Source organism: Zalophus californianus, chromosome 7 (genome assembly GCF_009762305.2).
Source record: "Zalophus californianus isolate mZalCal1 chromosome 7, mZalCal1.pri.v2, whole genome shotgun sequence".
NCBI classification, from domain to species: domain Eukaryota; kingdom Metazoa; phylum Chordata; class Mammalia; order Carnivora; family Otariidae; genus Zalophus; species Zalophus californianus.
Window position 1 is genome coordinate 104723545 of NC_045601.1, and position 19191 is coordinate 104742735.

General features: G+C 42.2%; 1 protein-coding gene across 4 annotated transcripts in view; it reads left to right on the forward strand.

The window, feature by feature from the left end:
- Window positions 1-19191, forward strand: part of RCAN2 (regulator of calcineurin 2) — a 266749-nt gene that overhangs the window by 218872 nt on the left and 28686 nt on the right. The gene's annotated exons all lie outside the window — the stretch shown is intronic.

Sequence of the window (19191 nt, forward strand, 5' to 3'; positions counted from 1 at the left end):
GCAGATATGTAGGGTACCATTTACATCTGTTTACATATACCATCCAGGCATTTTTAAAATCCTGCACAAGTAGATTTTTTTAAGCAATCAAAGAAAGATGGTAATAATTTTCAGTTACTCTAACTAGAAGGAAGACATTGACTGCAGCAGAGGAAAATCACTCAAGCTCCTTAAGTCTTACTTGATCTGAAAAATGGTAATAGTAATAATGCTTCCCCTGGGGCACCTGGGTGGCTCAGTTGGTTGAGTGTCCAACTCTTGATTTCAGCTTAGGTCATGATCTTAGGGTCCAGGGTCATGGGATTGAGCCCCACATCAGGCTCCGTGCTCAGTGTGGAGTCTGCTTGAGATTCTTTCCCTCACCCTCTGCCTCTTCCCCTGCTCATGTGTGCTTTCTCTCTCTCTCTAAAATGAAAAAATAAGTCTTTAAAAATAATGTTTCCACTACATACCTCAGAGGGTTGTGAACATTAAGATATAATCTATATCAAAGATAGATTACATAGGTAAAAGCAATATATAAAGCCTGAAGTACAATAAAAACACCTGCTGTTCATGTTTTTATCATCATTAGTGGTAGGATATAACACGTTTTCATGGATGCAACAGAGAAGGAGAAGTTCTGAAGTTCATGCCTTCATCTTCAATGAAAGGAGAAACAAATTTTTGAAAGTCTGTTGGTCCAGTTGCTTCACTGGCCAAAAGGACAGCATAATGTTGATACCATCAGGAAGGGCACTAGGAAAAATGGTGTCAGCATGAACCCCCCACGTCCAACATTTGGAACACCAGCTCCTAAAATAAATAACAGCGCAGCTCTGGTTATCATTCCTTGAGATAAACATAGCCAAGGCCTACAAGGGCATAAAAGCAGGACAGGTAGAATATTCTAGAACATTTGAAAACATTAGGTACCCTTAAACTCAAACAAAAAATGCTACGTGAAAGGTGCTTACCCAGGGGGCCTACATGGGGTGAACAAAGCCCTTATTCATAACTTGTTAGTGTAGCAAAACCATTAGAAACTTACAAAAGCCAAACTCAGGACAAAAAAAGAAAAAAAAAAGAATCTTACTTTTACAGAAATATCTACTAAATCTGGAACAAACATGGAACTAATTCTTTTAGGGGTGATGCAGGCTGAAAATATTATTTTAATTCAAAAAGTCTTGTTTCACCCTTAGTAACATTTATGTTTTTTCTAATTATAGAAACATGACATATCTATAGAAAAAATGAAAAAAATACCAAAAAAGATAAAAGAATATTAATTTAGTTCCATAACAGAAAAACATTTTGACGTATCTTCTTCCAATTATTTTCCTTTTTGTGTAATTTATTTTATAATATTTAACATAAATAAAAGTGTTTACTTAACATATATGTAAGCTGTGAAGCATAATAAAATAAATCCCTATAAACCTACCAGCTAACTTAGGCACAAGTCATTGTTCCTTGTCTCAAGAGGCTAATACTATAGTTTCATCAGAGGTAAGACTATAAATTGGTGCAGCCACTGTGGAATCCAGTATGGAGGCTCCTCACAAAACTAAAAATAGGAATGCCATATGATCTGCCAGTTCCACTTCTAGGCATATATCCAAAGAAAATGAAATAACCCTTGAAGAGATATCTACATCTCCATATCCACTGCAGCATTATTTACAATAGCCAAGACAAAGAAAGAACCCAAGTGTCCATCAACGGATGAATGGAGAAAAAAATGTGGTATTCATACACAACGGAACATTACTCAGTCATTTAAAAAAAAGGAAATCCTGCCATTTGTGACAACATGGATGGACCTTGAGGGCATTGTGCTAAGTAAAATAACTCAGACAAAGAAAGAAAAATACTGTAGGTATCACTTATGTATGGAATCTAAAAAAAAACCAAAAACTAAAAAACAAAAAACCAACTCATAGAAACAACAAGTTGGTGGTAGCCAGGGGCAGGAACAGGCTGTGGAGTGCGGAGGCAGGTACAGACCTCTAGTTGTAAGAAGATTAAGTTCTGGGGATATAATGCACCATGGTGACTGTGGTTAACGATACTGTATTATATATTTGAAAGTCGCTAAGAGAATAGAGTCTCAGTACAAAAATAAAAATGGTGAGGTGATAGATGTGTTAAACAACCCTAAGGTGATAATCACTTTGAAATCTATACATATATCAAATCATTATGTCGGACATCTTAAACTCACACAGCGATATATGTCAACTGTATCTCAATAAAGCTAGGGGAAAAAAAAGAACCTCATTAAAAAGAATGATCAGAAGAGGCTGGGATAGTTTTACCAGGCTGTGGGTGAGAGGACAGGTGGAAGTCGAGAGAGACCTTCTGCATTTAACTTCATTCTGAATGTTTAGATGATTGTTAGGAGGATAATATTTTGCTACATCTATCTTTTTAGCAATACCGGCTATTTTGGATAACAATGGGCAGCATGTTGTGAGCACTTGAAAAAGTCCTGCTGTATTGAAAACATTGGTGTTAAAACCCCAGCGGCTTCTGGCAAGGTCTTTAATTTCTTTACAATAGTTTCTTCCGTAAAAAGGGATGATCTCTGTTACAGTTTTAATGACATGGAGCTTATACCTAAAGAGTGTTAAAGGTTGGCGTTAAATGACCCAGTCACCACAGTGTAGAGCCAGGTCCTCTATTTTGCTGTCCCTTGAGGCGGTGTGTGTGACACTCAACCTGTTTTTAAGAGACACAGAATGTTTACCACCTGTCCCCTTTGTGAGAGGAGGGCGTCTACTCAAAGATGGTTTCCCACGTAACAGAAAATATTAAGAGGAAGATAGGAGATACAAAAAGTGGTAGAAATAACCACTAGTAAGAATACACTGGTGGTCGTCAGAGGGGAGGGGAGTGGGGGATGGGCAAAATAGATGAAGGGGATCAAGAAGTACAAGCAGCCGGTTATAAAATAAGTATGTCACGGAGATGAAAAAAACAACAGCATCGGGAATATAGTCAATAATATTGTAAGAACTTTGGTGACAGATGGTGACTACACTTACGTGATGAGTATCGCATATATATATATATATATATATATAAAAATGTCAAATCACTATGTTGTACGCCTGAAAACTAATATAATATTGTATATCAACTCTACTTTCATAAGCCAGTTAGGATGTCTAACTTGACAGCGTTGTTACAGAATTAAATGAAATAACAGAGGAGAAAGTGTCCAGCACAGTGGTTTGATATCACAGCAGAGCTGAACTGTAAGTTCCCTGCCTTGGAATTGGAGAATGAATGAATTTAAAAAAAAAAAAAAATACCCTTTTTTAAAAGTTGATGATTCATGTTATTTCCTTAAAGAGAGTTATGAAGGTATTCCTTGGTTTATCTGGTTTATTTTAGGCCCCGTGGACTAAGGGTTTGTTAGATTGAGCCATGTGAAATGGCCAATATTCGATGGTTTTTAAACTCCATAAAATGCAATTCCATGTGGTTCATTCAGAGGGGAGGAGGGTGGGGGGATGGGTTAGCCTGGTGATGGGTATTAAGGAGGGCACGTTCTGCATGGAGCACTGGGTGTTATGCACAAACAATGAATCATGGAACACTACATCAAAAAGTAATGATGTAATGTATGGTGATTAACGTAACATAATAATAATAATAATAATAATAAAGTGTTTAACTGCTCTCTCTACTAAAACGTCTTTGAGATGGCAGGAACGAACTTAACAAGAAGCAGCCGCAAGCCGTGGCATTGGAAATCGGAGCGAGTGCCATGTGAGCAGATCAGAAGTCCCGGAAGACAGCAGGCAGGTGGGAGCCCCTGGGCAGGAGCAGGCTGCCCCAGCGATGGCCCCTGTTCTCTCAGGCCCCAGAGGAGCACCCAGTGCTCTGAGCATCGCTCTGGCCAACCAGGCGGAGTGGCCCGGGTTCCACAGGGCACCCACGGCGGGGCCTCTCTACATTCACGCTCGCAGCCTCAGTATTTGCTCCCAGGCTGAACCCTGTGGGTAAACAATCACGAAATAAAGTGGGGAGTCAGCCTTTGAGGTTTCTTAAAGAGTGTTGGGGATGCAGGAGAAAGAGCAGAACCTGAGGGAATCTGAGTTAAATCACTTTCAGAATGACACTGAGACAGAGCTGCAGGCTTGGCCCCCATCCCAGAGTCAGGCCACCCTGGTTGGCTAGCCCTGGGTTCCTGTACTCAGCGGACTCCTCCTAGCGTCTGCATTCGGCAGCCTGTCAGTACATCCCCCCTCCCCCCGCGCGCCCTCAGAGTCCTCCAGGTCCTCCCAGCACGCAGGGAGGCGTGAGGCATGCATGCCCCAGTCTCGGAAGCATTGGCAGTGGCAGGTTCTCAGCTGAAGAGAACAGCCCTCAGCCCCGGGGGGGTGTGGGGGCCACCTCAGCATGGTCATCGTCCTTCTGGAGGGAGAGTTTTCATCCAGTGACTGGCCTAAGGGATATAAGGCGCTGAACCAGAGACACCACAGGATTTGCTAAGGTCTTTGTGGGGACCGTCAGTCTAATGCGATGGCAGAATATGTACATATATGTTAGTGCGGTGGCTCGGAATGTCCACTCACTGTCACCTTTGTGGGGGAGGCCGTCTCCTCAAAGCCGTTTTCCCATGTAACAGAAAATATTAATTCAAGAAAGAGAAAGATAGGAGATAAATAAAATGGTAGACATAACCCAAGACTGAGATAAAAAGGAGTCTTGTCATGACTGATGTACAACAGGCCTAAAATTGAACCAGTGGAATCCGGGCCTCAGCATTGCTGGGGTTCTGTGGTGAGACACTTCAAGAATCCACTGATATAAAACAAATTGCATAATTAGGACCTGGACATACAATTTCACGGTGTTACTAATGGAATAAAAGCTTATCTCTCTTCTCTCAAATAAAAACAGAAAGGCATTTAGAAATTCTAGGAAGGAAAAATGAGACAGATGTGATTCCGTGATGAAACAAGCGAAAATGCGTGCCCTTGATGAAGTGAAACAAATAATGTTTTCCAAAAGGACAATTCCAAACCCCCACATGTCAAGAAATTTAAAAGGGAAGACAATGAAGAGTGTCACAAATAGTTCTGGTCAGTTTACTTAATGCTATTATGTGTCCAACTTGTGGTTACTTCCCCATGCCGCTATTTCTTTCCTACTAGTGCTTTTGGTTCTGTTTGCTTTTTGCTGTAATTTTTTTTTAAGTAGACTCAGGTTCTTTTTTAAATTAAAAAATAGAGGTTTTAAATTTTGACTGAGACATCAGCATTATCTTCTGATTTTCATGAGACGGGGGACTTAGGTGTTATACCTGGAACAAACCCATTTTTCTTAAGACCTTTTCTTTAAAAGTTCAGAAGACTCCTTTGGGAGGCTACTATTCCTTGTGTTGAAGAAACCTTTTTCTGAAAGCCAGCAATTTCTTATCTTTCTTTAAGTCTTTTTTTCTGATAAATTTAAGTAAAATTGATCAATGACATATTATTGTTGCGTGCCTTTAACCTTTAACAAATCACTTCTCTTTTTGGCCTTGGCTTTTTGATAGGGAAAATTGGGATGAAATTTGTATTTGAGACTTTCTTGAAAAAAAAAATTATCACAGACCTGTGTTTGTTAGGGAATATATGATTTCCAGCACTACACAGCTGAATATCTTTGGCTTATTCAAAGCCTTGCATCGTTCACAAGGTCAAAACATATCAGAGGAGATTCTTGTTTTTTAAAATTGCTGTAATGTCTTCTTGATTTTAAAAATCGTGTCTGTACATTCAAGACCCAAATTCAAGTGCAGTTTTGCCTCTGACTAGTGATGAGGCCTTGGGCGTGTTACCTCCTGCTCTGTGCTTTACGTCTTTCGGTTTTCAAGTAAAGGGGTTGGAACAGGTCACCTCTACTGTCCCTTCTAAGAATAGAGATGAAAGTGATGTTGCAGAGAAAACTTGATCACTGGGAACCTTTGGGAAAAGTCATTAAAACTGAGTGAGCGTTAAGGAGGGCACGTGATGTGATGAGCACTGGGTGTTACACACAACTGATGAATTATTGAACACTACATCTGAAATGAATGATGCACTATATGTTGGCTAATTGAATTTAAATTAAAAGAAACTGAGTGAGATAAGGAGGTCTGATGCTTACATTCATGTTGCAAAGCTAAGGTTGGTATCGTTCTTATGTAAATACTGCTTAGTCTCAAATGCACCTTGATTAAGCGACACGCGGCAGAAATCAACTATTCTGAAGATTTTCAAGGCCGATTGCAATTCACGTTATTGATCAACTGAGGCCCAAGCTTGCACTATTTGGAAATCTTTTCAGGTTCTCCTCTTTACTTGTTCATGGGAACCTCCCACACAGTGCCCCACCTACCCGATGGGCTCCTTCTTTGTAGTGGGAAAAGAACCAGTGAAAACAAAGAACTTGCAAAGAACAAGATAATAATCAAAGTAAAAACAATGTAGTGATGGTATGAGCAAAGCAATCAACGGGTGTCATCGCTCACCAGAACTCTACAAATGTATTGATAAGTGCAAAAAATTGAAAACCGCTCATCTCCAAGGACAGCACTAATAATTTCCAGTAGCACAGTTCCATAGATCAGTGTGTTCTCTGAGTTGGGAAGCTCGTATGCCTCAAATTGTCCAACCCATGTCTTCCAGTCTGATGCTACTCAAACGTAAATGGGATGGTGATCATCTGGGGATCTTGTGGAAATGCAGATTCTCAATCAGTGGGTCTTGGGGGTTTATGGGACTGAGATATTGCTTACTTAACAAACTCCCTGGGGCTGCCACTGCTGGTCTGTGGTCTATAGGTTGTACTCTCAGGATGACATACAGCACTTAGAACCCTGCCTGCACTTAGCGAGGTCTGTTAAGTGTTGGTGATGAAGGCGATAATTTCCGTAATCCTTAAAAATTTATTCTGTCACTGTCTCATTCGATTACAAATAAGTAGCCCTTAGTAGAAGGAAAAGTCTCTAATATGTGCATGCCTTGCTGCTATGAACAGCAGAACAGGCGGGCACGTCCAGACAGGATGTACCCATCAGCAAGACTGTCACATCTTCCTAGGGCTCTGGGGACCACAGTTTTGGAATTACTGGTTCAGAGGCTCAGCCAGCTGATGACCACATGCCCAGCATGCCCTGAACAGTCCTGATGTTACAGTATGATCAATGGCACTCCCCCTTCAAAGTGTCCTGGCTCCGGCAAGTCATGGTATAGTGATTCTCATTCTAGTGGACACTGACGACAGATTACTGGCTTCATCCCATTTGCATGCTTCTCCCCAAACTTTCTGTCACAGGGAAAGAAGGGAATGTTTAGGCAAATCATTCTTCTTGGCTGACAATGATTTTGGTCCTAAATCAGGCTTATGTCTGACAGTCCTGAACTTCTGTGTGTAAAACACACACACACACACACACACACACACACACACACACACACGTGGGTATTGTGGGGAAAAAAACATACTTTCATTACTATAATACTATCTGCAGCTACTTCTAGTCTGAAATGCCGATGTGAAGCTCCTATCCTTTCGACAGGAGAAGCTTCTTTTCAGGCTCCAACCATTTCTCCTAGGAAGACGCCAGAATTCTTCACCCTGCTGCTGCTCTGTGAGATGTGCATGAGCAAGGTTGACTGAAGACATAAGATGCATCCATCTCATTGGGTTAGATGATATGATAAAGTCATATCAAACCAGCTTCTCTCTGCCCTCAGTGGGGTAGCCTAGAGGTTAAGACTAGAACTCCAGCTACTGAACTAACTATCTGGGATGAAGTGTGCATTCTCTCCCTGACTGGCTGGCCACATAAGGGAAATGTTGAGGCTCTCAACCCATTTCTTCATCTGCCTCATGAGCTTTATTGTCAGATTGAAATGTATTGTCACATGTAAGGGGCTTAGAGAGGGGTTAGCTGTTTCATAAATGTCCAGGTGAGAATCTAATCACTGTGCAAAAGTGCAGTCCCAAATCATGCTCATTGTGAGCTACAGCTGCAGAGTTGGTGTTGTTTTTAGTAGGTCCCTTTCAGCCAGATGTTGACTGTCATGTTTCAATCTGGAAAGCTTTCATTCAGGTAACTTGTCTCCCAAATTTGTAACAGATTGAAACAATCATTTCAGGCTCAAATCTCAAGGAATTTGAACATGAGGGATTTAATTTTATATAAGGTTTTGTCATTAACAAGTATTCTTTTTATGTAATTATATAAAGAACAGAGAGAAAAGAAGCTAAATAAACAAGAAAAAGCATAAATGAGAGGAGGAAAAAGAACAGTGAAGAGGACCATTAGGAGCATAGCAAACTACATTTTCTTTCTAGATTTAAAGATTGAGTCATAAAAAGTTGCTCATATGTGCGTCTCAAAAGAATGCAAATGCCATTTGAATTTCGAATAAGTTAGGGATACCAGGCTGCCTTTGAAAAGCTTACTTTGATCCTAAGCCAAATGGTCAAATGAATGGATTAAATTTTAAATTGCCTATCTTCAGAAGGATGCGATATGGAACATATTTAGGATTTAGCCCTTTAATTTAGCATTAAACACACTAAAAATGTCCTCATCAATTATTGACTGCCTGTTATTAAAACAGAGGCTTCACTTCAGTCCGGGGAAGACAGAACACTATTTGTTTTCAGAGGTGCATTTCCTACCTCTTTCGGTTACAACACGGTGTGGCATTCAGGAAAGGGGTCATTTCCAAAATTGGTCTCTGAGCCGGTGAGCACTTTGTCCCGTGTGCATCAGCCGGCGCACGACCCATAGTTTAGAATTCAAATAAGATGCAGTCAGTGGAGCATATCGCCAAGGAAATAAATGCTGTAAGAAACACGCAAGAGCTGACTCTTAAAATAATAGAATCTCAAATCTCATTTTTGTCGCATTTTCCACAATTCTGTAAGTATTTAATAACAGTTATGAGTGTGCCGCAAGGCCAGGCCTGAGGAAATACGGCTTAGGATCAACTATTCTTTTTGTTCTCTTTTTTCTCAGTCCCCCGATATGCCCTGACTTAGAGGTGACATCAGATTCCTAGGAATATATAAATGCTTTGATCATGACTGCTGTCCTGCCTGGAACAAAAAGCTTCTTCAAAAGTCCCCCCCACCACCACTCATTTTCCACACATCAGTATTCCATCCGTCTGTCATATACCATTTCTCCCTGAAGTCTTTCTTGACCATGCGCATGCACGCGCACACACATACAGACATACTTTGATGACTCATTATTCTGAAAGGGGATTCTGAGTGTGTGAAATAATCAAAGGAAGTGGAGGCTAACCCCAAAGGGAGAGAGGGTATGTCAAGGGAAGTGGTCAAGAAAGACTTCAGGGAAGAGGTGGGGACAATTTTATGTTGGCTTCCCTATTATAGTACGGAGGATCTTCGCCCATGTGTTTAGTACACATTTATTGATTTTATTGAAGGGTGACTTGGAAGAAAAGAGAAGATACACCAAAAAGCATGGGGGAGGAGGGAGGTCTGTTCTCTCCACATTGCCTTGTTCATTCATTACCAAGAGAGTCCTTCCCATAGCGCAGGGGTCCTGCATGGTACACAGTTGGCACTCAGTAATGCATGCATGTGAAAAGGACAACAAGGGTAAAAATGACACCATTTCTGCCCTTGAAGTTTCTAGTTAGGGAGGAAGCAGTTACCTTCACTAACTAGATCACTGTGTTGTTAGGGGCACAGTGGAAGAATGTCTTAACCTCCGCAGGATTCGGGAGGGATTTCTCAGAAACAACACCTTAGCTAGAGCTCGAGAAACCGTCAGAAGTTACCTGATAGGGTGTAATGTATGGCACAATGATGGTAGTTAACAACACTGTATATTGTATATTTGAAAGTTGCTAAGGGAGTAGATCTTAAAAATTCTCCTCACAAGAAAAGAACTTGGTAACTGCTTGAGGTGATCTATTTTAACTAAATGTATTATGGTGATCTTTCATTTCCCAGTCTATACATATCTCACGTCATTACGTTGGACACCTTCGAATTGTGCCAGGTTAAATGGGCCAAGTATATTTCAGTAAAACTAGACAAAAGGAATATGAGGGTAAAAGTTCCCCAAAGGAAAAGGGTGTCACTGGCAGAAGAAGGAGCAAGTGAGAGAGGGCCTGGAGATACAGAATCGCCTGCCTTGGGAGGCTGTGAGTGGGAGTTTGGCTGGCGTACAGGAGATGGGTTAGGAAAGGGGTAGAATATAAGCTTCGTGGGGTGAGTGATGGCCGTTTTATAAAGGGCCTTCAGTGCTAAGCCAAGCTATATTCTAAAAGCCATGTGAAGCGATTGAAGGATTTTATAGAACTGTATAATCAGGATGTGGTCTTTTAGAAAGACCTCTCTTGAGGCGCACTTTCGGAGTTGAGTCTAGAGAGACCTGGTGCCGTTAATAGCCGAGACTTGGTGGAAGGGTGAAGGGTTGGAAGAACACGGGGCTTGTTAAGTGGTAGGATGTGGGAGGGATGTGGGCAGGATGTGAGGAGGAGGGAGAGGGAAAAGACCAGGTGACCCACAGCTTCCAGGCTTGAGCAGTTGGGTAGGTGGAGGCCATTCGTGGAGAGAAAGGGGTAGCAGATTTAGAGGCCCCAGCAGAGAATTCGGCTTTGGAGCTATTAAGTTTACGGTACCTATTGGATATCTCTAAGGAAATGTTCAGCGAACAGTTGAAGGTGGGGAATAGAGTTCTGGAGATGGGCTTGTCTAAAAGATAGTTGAAGTGTGTGACAGAGGCAAAAAGAGCCAGGTGCGAGGGGCTTCATGAATCTCTTATGTATCTGAACTTCAAACGCTTCTGGCAGTGACGCCTTTGTCATGGGCTTACTATCTCTCTGAGGCCCGGCCCCTGCTGATGGCACGGGATCTCCAAAGGGAACAGTTGACACCAATTACCCTTTTGATACCTCCTTAGAATTATTGACTTTACCATGCTGTTTTTGGAGAGAAAACTTTTAAAGCTTAGCATCCAAGAAAGAAATCATGATGGTTAATTTGGACTCAGTGACTTGAGTAGTTAATAACATCAGTAAAATCATACTAGTATAATTAGTCCTAACTTTATATGAAATATTACTCTGGGCATTCCTATAATTGCTCCTTACAGTCTGTAAGGATTAGATACGGGTAGTAAGTATAGATCTTGATCTGGATATAGGGAGATTTGCGCATTTAGGGCTAGCAGGCCAAATATAGACATGTGAATTGTTTTTCTTCAAAACATTGTTCTTCTTCCAATCTGGTATACGTAACAGTACCAGCTTACACACACACCTGTGCTTAGTGCCTTCCTAAGTGATTAAAATAGACTAATTCACTTGATATTCGGGAAAGCCCTATAACATAGAGGCTGTTATTCTTCTAGTCCCATTTTACAGAGATGGAAGCTGAGGTGTCAAATAGATCAGTCAATTGCTCAAGGTTGCACAAATCCTGGGTTCAGGATTTTAACTAGGGAGTGTGGCTCTAGAGTCTGTGCTAGTAACATGGCTTTATGCTTTATCGAATAGATAAAACGATATCTAAATGAATTTAAAATGCAATTCCTGGTCTTACAAGCTATAAAGGACGCTGTGCATTTCATCAATTACACATGCACAATTAGAGCTTGTATCTAGTCAGGGCTGGGGACAGCCATAGGCGCTCTTGCAGATTAATGACCAAAGAAGAGGAGTTGATGGCCCAGAGAAGGATAAAGCTGTCATTCGCCCTCAGGAAATGCCCTGAACCAAGGCAGCCTTTTTTTTTTTTTTTTTTTTTGATACTGTGCACTGAAATGGGGCAGCTATAAAAGGGTCATTAGATCTTCCTTTGTATTTAAAAGCATGCAGATATGTCCAGTTTGCAGCATGTAACAGAGATCTGTGCTCAAATTACTCTCTCAGAGGTCTGGAGTTTGCCTCGTTTACCCCCTCCCCACCCCTAATACATGTGGGACTGCCCCCTTCCGCTCTTCCCTAGGTATTCAGAGACCCCTTGGGATGCTTACAAGCATCCTGCGGCAGGCAGGGAGCATGTAGGCATCCACAGATGGTATCTTGCTTGGTACAGAGAGGATCCATACCCCCCTGGGCACTCTTGGTAGGGGCAGGGTGACCCACCAGAACCAGCCCTGGGTTCAGGTGCTACAAGGGTCTCACTCGCCCAAAGAGTGGGCATTTGCTGCACAGAGTTAGACCCAGCCAAGGTCCTAGGCACACAGACAGTGCCTCTGGGAGGTTTCTATCTGAGTCATCATCAAGCACTCGTCATCCTTTATTGAACAGTTGCTGGGACAGGTTCCAAGCATCCAGCTTATTGGCTCCTCTGGCCTCCATCTTAGGTATTTACAAAATGGGTTCTGTCTGGTGTGTGTGGCAGGGACAGCCTCAGCCATGTCTGTGATCCACGTACTGAAACTCTCCAGATTCGAGTTTCTTGGCTTTCATTCTGGCGATTCAAACGTCGAAGGAAAGGGTCCTCATCAGCTGAGAGTGATACCAGCAGCATAGTTGTTTTAGCCATCTTGTACACCTGGACTCCAGACTCCTTTGTGATGGCACAATATTCTTGTCATTCTCTTAGGCATATTTCCTGGAAATTGAGTGAAGTTTCAGCTTTAAGGTCCTCTTTGCATGAGCCTATACCCAGGCCCTAGCAGGGCCCTGACAGTGTGTTTCACAGGGTCATATATTTTTTTTGTAAAATTTACAAAACCTATTTCTTATGAATTTTTTGTCCTCATTAAAAAATATTCCATTTTGGTACCTCCTTGGCATTATTTTGCCCAAAGAGGGTGTCCCACATCATCAAAACTTTAAGCTCCACAGAGTTGAAGTTGATCCCCATTCAAGGATCATTCCAGTTTGTAGCCCCTGCGCATTTTCTTGGCTTAGAGGAGTTTCGGGGGGTTTGTCTTTCCAGTTCTGAATGTGTGGGTGGCAGCACAGTGAAATCAGGGAAATGGAGACTTCCTTCACTGGAACGGAGTGAACGTGAGCTCTCGCATAGAAATGTTACCCAGCCACCGTGGGCTTTGAGGGTGGGAATGAACGGACAGACTGGGACGCAGACCCTGAGAAGCACTCTGCTGGGAGAAGCAGCGGATGAGGTTTTAGGGCAAAGTGGGTCCTTATAGAGTTTGGAGCTGAGTTTTAGATCTTTGTCTCTCACAAGGACTCCGCTGAGAAGGGAGAAAGGCTTTTGTGCCTGTACCAGCTAATTCTCTTCTCCCAAAGCAGTCACGTGACATGAGGTCTGTCCACTTCTTTTATCAGTGAAGAAGGGGTGAGAACCTCCTTTTCATCGTGATTTTCTATTTGGTTAACATCAGGACCACAAAAGAAACAAAGCATGATCTCATACCAATCTGCCTGGCCTGAGAAATCCTGACAGGTTAAAAATCCAGATGTACAAATCCCCCTCTGCACTCCTACTGTCCCTTTCGCTGAAGCGGTCTGCATTATGGCAGATTATCAACAGCAGTCCTTCTGATAGGAGGCCCTCCCGAGCGGCCTGCAAAATCCAATGTGATCCCTAAACATGGGATTTGCGCAGGACTTGTCAGTGGAACCCATTGAGAGGTGATAAACCGAAATGAATTGTCTCATTCCTCAGCAAGTTCTGGGAGGTATTATCTGCCCGATGAGAGCCCCGTGATTTTGAGAGAAGCTGAATTTCTTCTTAAGATAATTTATACCCAAAGGGATTGTAAGTGAGAAAAATTGAAGCATACATAAAGGCATACAGCATTGTTTGGAATGCGGATGAAGGCAGCATCGGGCTTCCCTAGCAGTGGGATCTTCAAGGATAGCACTCTTCCTTCAGATTGACAAGGCTGGCTTTCTTACTCTCATTTTTCAGACTGCTCACTTGTCTGCATGTTCTCAGTGACACTTACGTCATCTAAACAACTTGAGCTTACTGGTTCTGGTTTTGCTAACCTGGTAGTCGAGTGACTTTGTGGAGGTCATTAACTTCCAGATGATTCATGTGTTATTCAAAGACAATAACAATCTCAACTCTCCCTCAGACAGTCTGTCCAGAAAAGTGAGCATTCAGTGACATAACAAAATTGTTTATGTGCAGCCAGTCTGGCTTGGAGTTAAACGGAAAGCAATATTTTAGTATTCTAATATTCTTTCTACAAAATACCTTGGGGTTTTGTAACAGCCAATCGAGTAGAATACATTGAGCACTTCCTAAGTCTTCCTAAGTTTACAAAACAAAGGTCGCTTCCATTTTTTAAAAAGATTTTATTTATTCACTTGTCAGAGAGGGAGGGAGAGAGAGAGAGAGAGAGCACAAGCAGGGAGAGAGGTGGAGGGAGAGGGAGAAGCAGGCTCCCCGCTGAGCAAGGAGCCCGATGCAGGACTCGATCCCAGACCCTGGGATCGTGATCTGAGCTGAAGGCAGACGCTTAACGAACTGAGCCACCCAGGCGTCCCAGTCGCTTCCATTTTGTTTGGAAACTATAATGGTTCACCTGCGTAATTTCTGAGGACAGTGTTCTTCACATCACTGGAGCTTCTTGGTGAAGACTCTGGACAGATCCACCTGCCTGGTTTTAAGGCCAGGCTCATGTTTATCCTCAGGACCCTGAGAGGATTGTGTCTCTGGTGAGGAATGCCGTATCGTGTTAGCTTTGAGAAAGATTAGAAGCAAAATGTTGGCCCACGCATGGCCCATGTTGAAGACCCCATGAGAAGCTTTTCCGGTTTTCAGGAAGGCGTCCTGTCAGAAGGGCTGTTATCGTAAATCTTTCATAACGTAGACTCCTCATGTGAAAAGAATAACTAGACCTTCTTGGCTCCAATTTACATTTCTACCCTTGTTTTCCTCTTTTATTTCTATACTCAGTTTCTATTTTATTTTGTTCTTATATATCTTCATAAGCCATGTTTGAATCTTTTTAAAAATGTGGGGCACGGGGTGTCTGGGTGGCTCAGCCAGTTAAGCATCTGCCTTCTGCTCAGGTCATGATCCCAGGGTCCTGGGATCGAGTCCCAAGTCTGGCTCCCTGCTCAGCGAGGAGTCAGCTTCTCCCTCCGCCTTCCGCTCACCCTGCTTGTGCTCATGCTCTAGCTCTCTGTCAAAAAAAAAAAAAAAAAAAAAAAGAATGTGCAGCATAAATAATACACAAATGAACAAATAATAATAACAGAGATGAAGAAGATTAAAGGAAAACTGCAATGAGCTTCTCCAAGTAAAGCAATGCACACTTTCATTTGTAGCAGTCCATCCATTCGGGTCTCCACAATTTCCAGACTGCTCAAGAAAAGCAAATACATTCAAAGTTAGGGAATTTAAAAAGTGTTCATGTCTGAGACCAAGTTACCCCCCCCCGTTGTGTTCCACTCCCCCCCATATATGTTGTATATACACACCTGTCTTGCACAAGCCACTCTGGAATGAGCCGGTATCCCCTTAGCACTCACCTGGGGGAAAATGGCAGAACTGCATTGACTGGCTCTATTAAAACCATCTGATTCTGAGTTTGATTTGGTCCCTTAGTATTGCATAACTGCCTGCATTAGCGTCCTAGGGCTGCTCCCACAAACTACCACAAACAGAGTGTCTAAAGTCACAGCAATTTATTACCTCACCGTTCTGGAGGCTAGAACACCAAAATCAAGGTGTCAGTGGGCTGTGCTCCCTCTGACACCAGTAGAGGACTCTTTCTTCATCTCTTCTTAGCTAGTGGTAGTTGCAATCTGCCGGCAATCTTTGGCCTTCCTTGACTTACAGAACCATCACTTCAATCCTCTGTCTTCACATGACACTTTCCTTGTGTCTCTCTGTCTTCCCATGGCTGCCTTCTTATGAGGACAACAGGCATCTTGGATTAGGGGCTCCACTCCAGTATGACGCCCTCTTAACAAGTTACATCTTCAGTGACGTTGTTTCCTGATGAGGTCATATTCTGAGGTACTGGGGACTTCAGCATAGCCTTTGGGGGAGACATAATTCAACCCATTACACTGTTCTTTGACTCATCCACATTTTCTCTCCTTACCTCTAGCTCCTCAAGCCCTCAGTCTCCCTTTACCTCCCACTTCCCTGAGATGAGAAAGCCATTCAGTTTTACTTGTTCCATTTCCAGACGCCTCCATCCTGACCTATCAGCTCCTCTCTCACAGGACGAAATGCCTACAAGTCTTTCTAAAGCCTCCTCTTCTTGTCCCCACCACGCACTACTCCCTCTCTCTCCTGTCTCCTCTCTTTCCTTAATCATAGTTTCATCTCGTCAACCAGTGTCTCTCCGCACCACTAAAAATCTTGTGATCTGACTTCCCGTGTATTTATCACCCCAGCTCCCTCTTTCTTGTTGCCAGGCTATCTTTCTCCACCTTTTCCCCTCCATTCACCCCTCAATCCATAATAATCCGTATTTCACCTCCACATCTGTTCAGGTAGCTCTCAGGAGGATCGCCAGTGGCCTCCCACTGGCCAAGACCATCTTCATTCTCTTCATCATCCCTGCAGCATTCAGTGATGATCACCACTCTTTCTCGAGTGATAGCTCTTCTTTGATTTCCATTATGTTATATCCTTAAGAGTCTCACTAGACCTCTTGTCTTTAGCCCAAGCCAACTAAATCCTGACTTTCTCGGAGATGTTATGGTACCACAGTTCTCCAAGGATGGTCTATAGACTCCTACAAGTTCCCAAGATCATTCTCCATGAGGTCAAAACCATTTCCATAATAAGACTAAGACACTCTTTTCCTCTTCAGCTGTGTTGACATTTCCATCCATGGTGCAAAAGCACTGGTGGTTAAAACTGCTGGTACTTGGGTCTGAGTCAATGCAGGCACAGGAAACTATACCAGTATTACTTGTATTCCTCACAGCCACACACTCACAGCTTAACAAAAAAAAAAAAAAAAAGGAAAAAGAAAGTAAGAAAGAAAAATTAATGGCCCTGAGGAAGCCATAAAATTTATTAATTTTATTAACTCTCTATCCTTGAGCATATACCTTTTTAATAATCTGAATAACAAAATGGGAAGAACACATAAAGTATACTTCTGCAGCATCCCAAAATACAATATTTGACTTGAGGAAACATTGGAGGCTGTTCTAAGCTGAACTAGACATTTACTTTTCTCATGGAACATCATTTTTACTTGAAAGAACAACTAACAAACAAACTGTAGTTATGCAGACTTAGGTATTTGGCAGACATTGTCCCAAAAATGAATGAATGGGCATGTTACTCCAAGGAAAATAACTGGCAGTGTTTGTCTCCAATGATTAGGAAAGAGGGATTCCTGGGTGGCTCAGTTGGTTAAGTGTCTGCCTTCAGCTCAGGTCATGATCCCAGGGTCCTGGGATCAAGTCCCACATCGGGCTCCTCGCTCAGTGGGGAGCCTGCTTCTCCCTCTGCCTGCCACTCCCCCTGCTTGTGCTCTCTCTCTCTCTGACAAATAAATAAAATCTTTAAAAAAAAAAAGAAGAAAGAACTTTCAAGCTAAAAGTAGAATTTTGGGAAACCTATATTAACAACATGAATCTGACAGCTTTCCAATTTCTAAGGACTTTTTAATAATATAGGTGATAATATTAATGAATGTGATTTTTTTATACTGTGTAATGAAACATGTCAACATTTGGAAAATCTGCATAACTCAAAGAACCACAATTTTTCAAGTGACCAACGTACACCATTTCAGAATTGTGCATGGGTGAAAAAACCCATTAAAGGTGCAAAATAGATAAATAGATCTTAATATAATCAAATAAAAATGTTACTTGAATATAGCTTCAGATATAACATTGTAATATACTTTAAGAAACTGCCACTTGTCGAGTTTTGATGAAGTATCAAGAAAGGCTATTCACAAGGAATTTCAAAGAATATTTGAAAGGCTATTAAGTTACTCCTCCCTTTTCCCACCCTATATTTGGGTGAGGCCAGCTTTGAGTCACACCCTTCAGACAAAACAGTATAGTGTAACAGACTGAACATAGAAACAAATGGGAGATTTCAGGTCTCTTCTATTAAATCAGAAACTGAAGAGATTTGCAGAAATGTAAAAGATGCCGATCTCACTAAACTCTCTCTTGTTTTGGAAAACAGTAATTTTTCATAAAAACATTATTTTAACATAGAATGGTCTTATTATTGTTACTTTATATATATTTATAAATGTATATTTTTTAAAGTTTCTAGTACAATAAACACTGGTAGATGGATCCCACCTAAACAAAAATTCTTTAGGATTCTTCATAATTTTTAAGTGTGTAGCGAGGTCTGGAGACCAGAATTTGAGATCACTGCTATGGAACTTTATTCAAACCAGTGGTTACAAAGAGAACTAACTGTTGAGGAAATGAGGAATTTTATTGGGTTTGTAGGGTACCAGACTAGAGGAAACAGGCAGCCAGAAGACAGCAAAGTATCACTGTGTGTCTGGGGGCAACCTGAACATCGGAAGCGTAGATTTGCTGTACAGGCCGCTGAGAGACCCCTGTGGCTGGCTCTGTTCAGGACGCTGTGTTGCCTAAGGGTAGGTCACTGTGCTGCACCTGCCTCTAACCAATTTCGTCTCGTGTTCTGTTGCCTCTGCCAATGAAATGTTTATCATGTCACTAATGGAAGAAAATAGAGGTGGCCGATGAATCCCCAATTCTTGGCCAGCTGTGCCCCCTGCCACTACAAGTTCCCAAAAGACTTGTGCAGAGAGGACAGACCAAGAAAATGTCAGTCGATGGCGATGATGATGATCACTGTAGAGTTTGTGAAAACCCTGGCCCCTGAGCTCTGGGCTGCACCCCAGGTTTGGTGAAAGACCTCTTTTGATTATCAGCCTAAGCCCCAAACAAGGGATATCAGAGAGGTTCTTGTCACTTGCCAGCTCTAGCTTGATGCAGTAGCTGCCTGGGGCCCTCTTTTGAGGATCAGCGGAGAAAACAATTGCATTCAGTTATTGACATCTGCCAAAGCCTCCCAAGGAGTGGGCACATAGGCCATTCATTGTCAGCCCTCCCCTAAGCCCAAAGTCAGGACTCCGTGATTTTTTTTTTTTCCCCTTATCCAAGCTCTTGAGGCCAAACAGCTCTGAATGACTGAGATGTGAGGCATAAAGAAGAAATATAAAATGCAAACAAGGGATTAGAGTCAAAGGAAAAGAACACCTCCCCTCCAAGGCTGGTCTCCATGCCCACGCTCAGGCCCTGGGGAGGGGGTGGGGAAGTGAAACTGGCA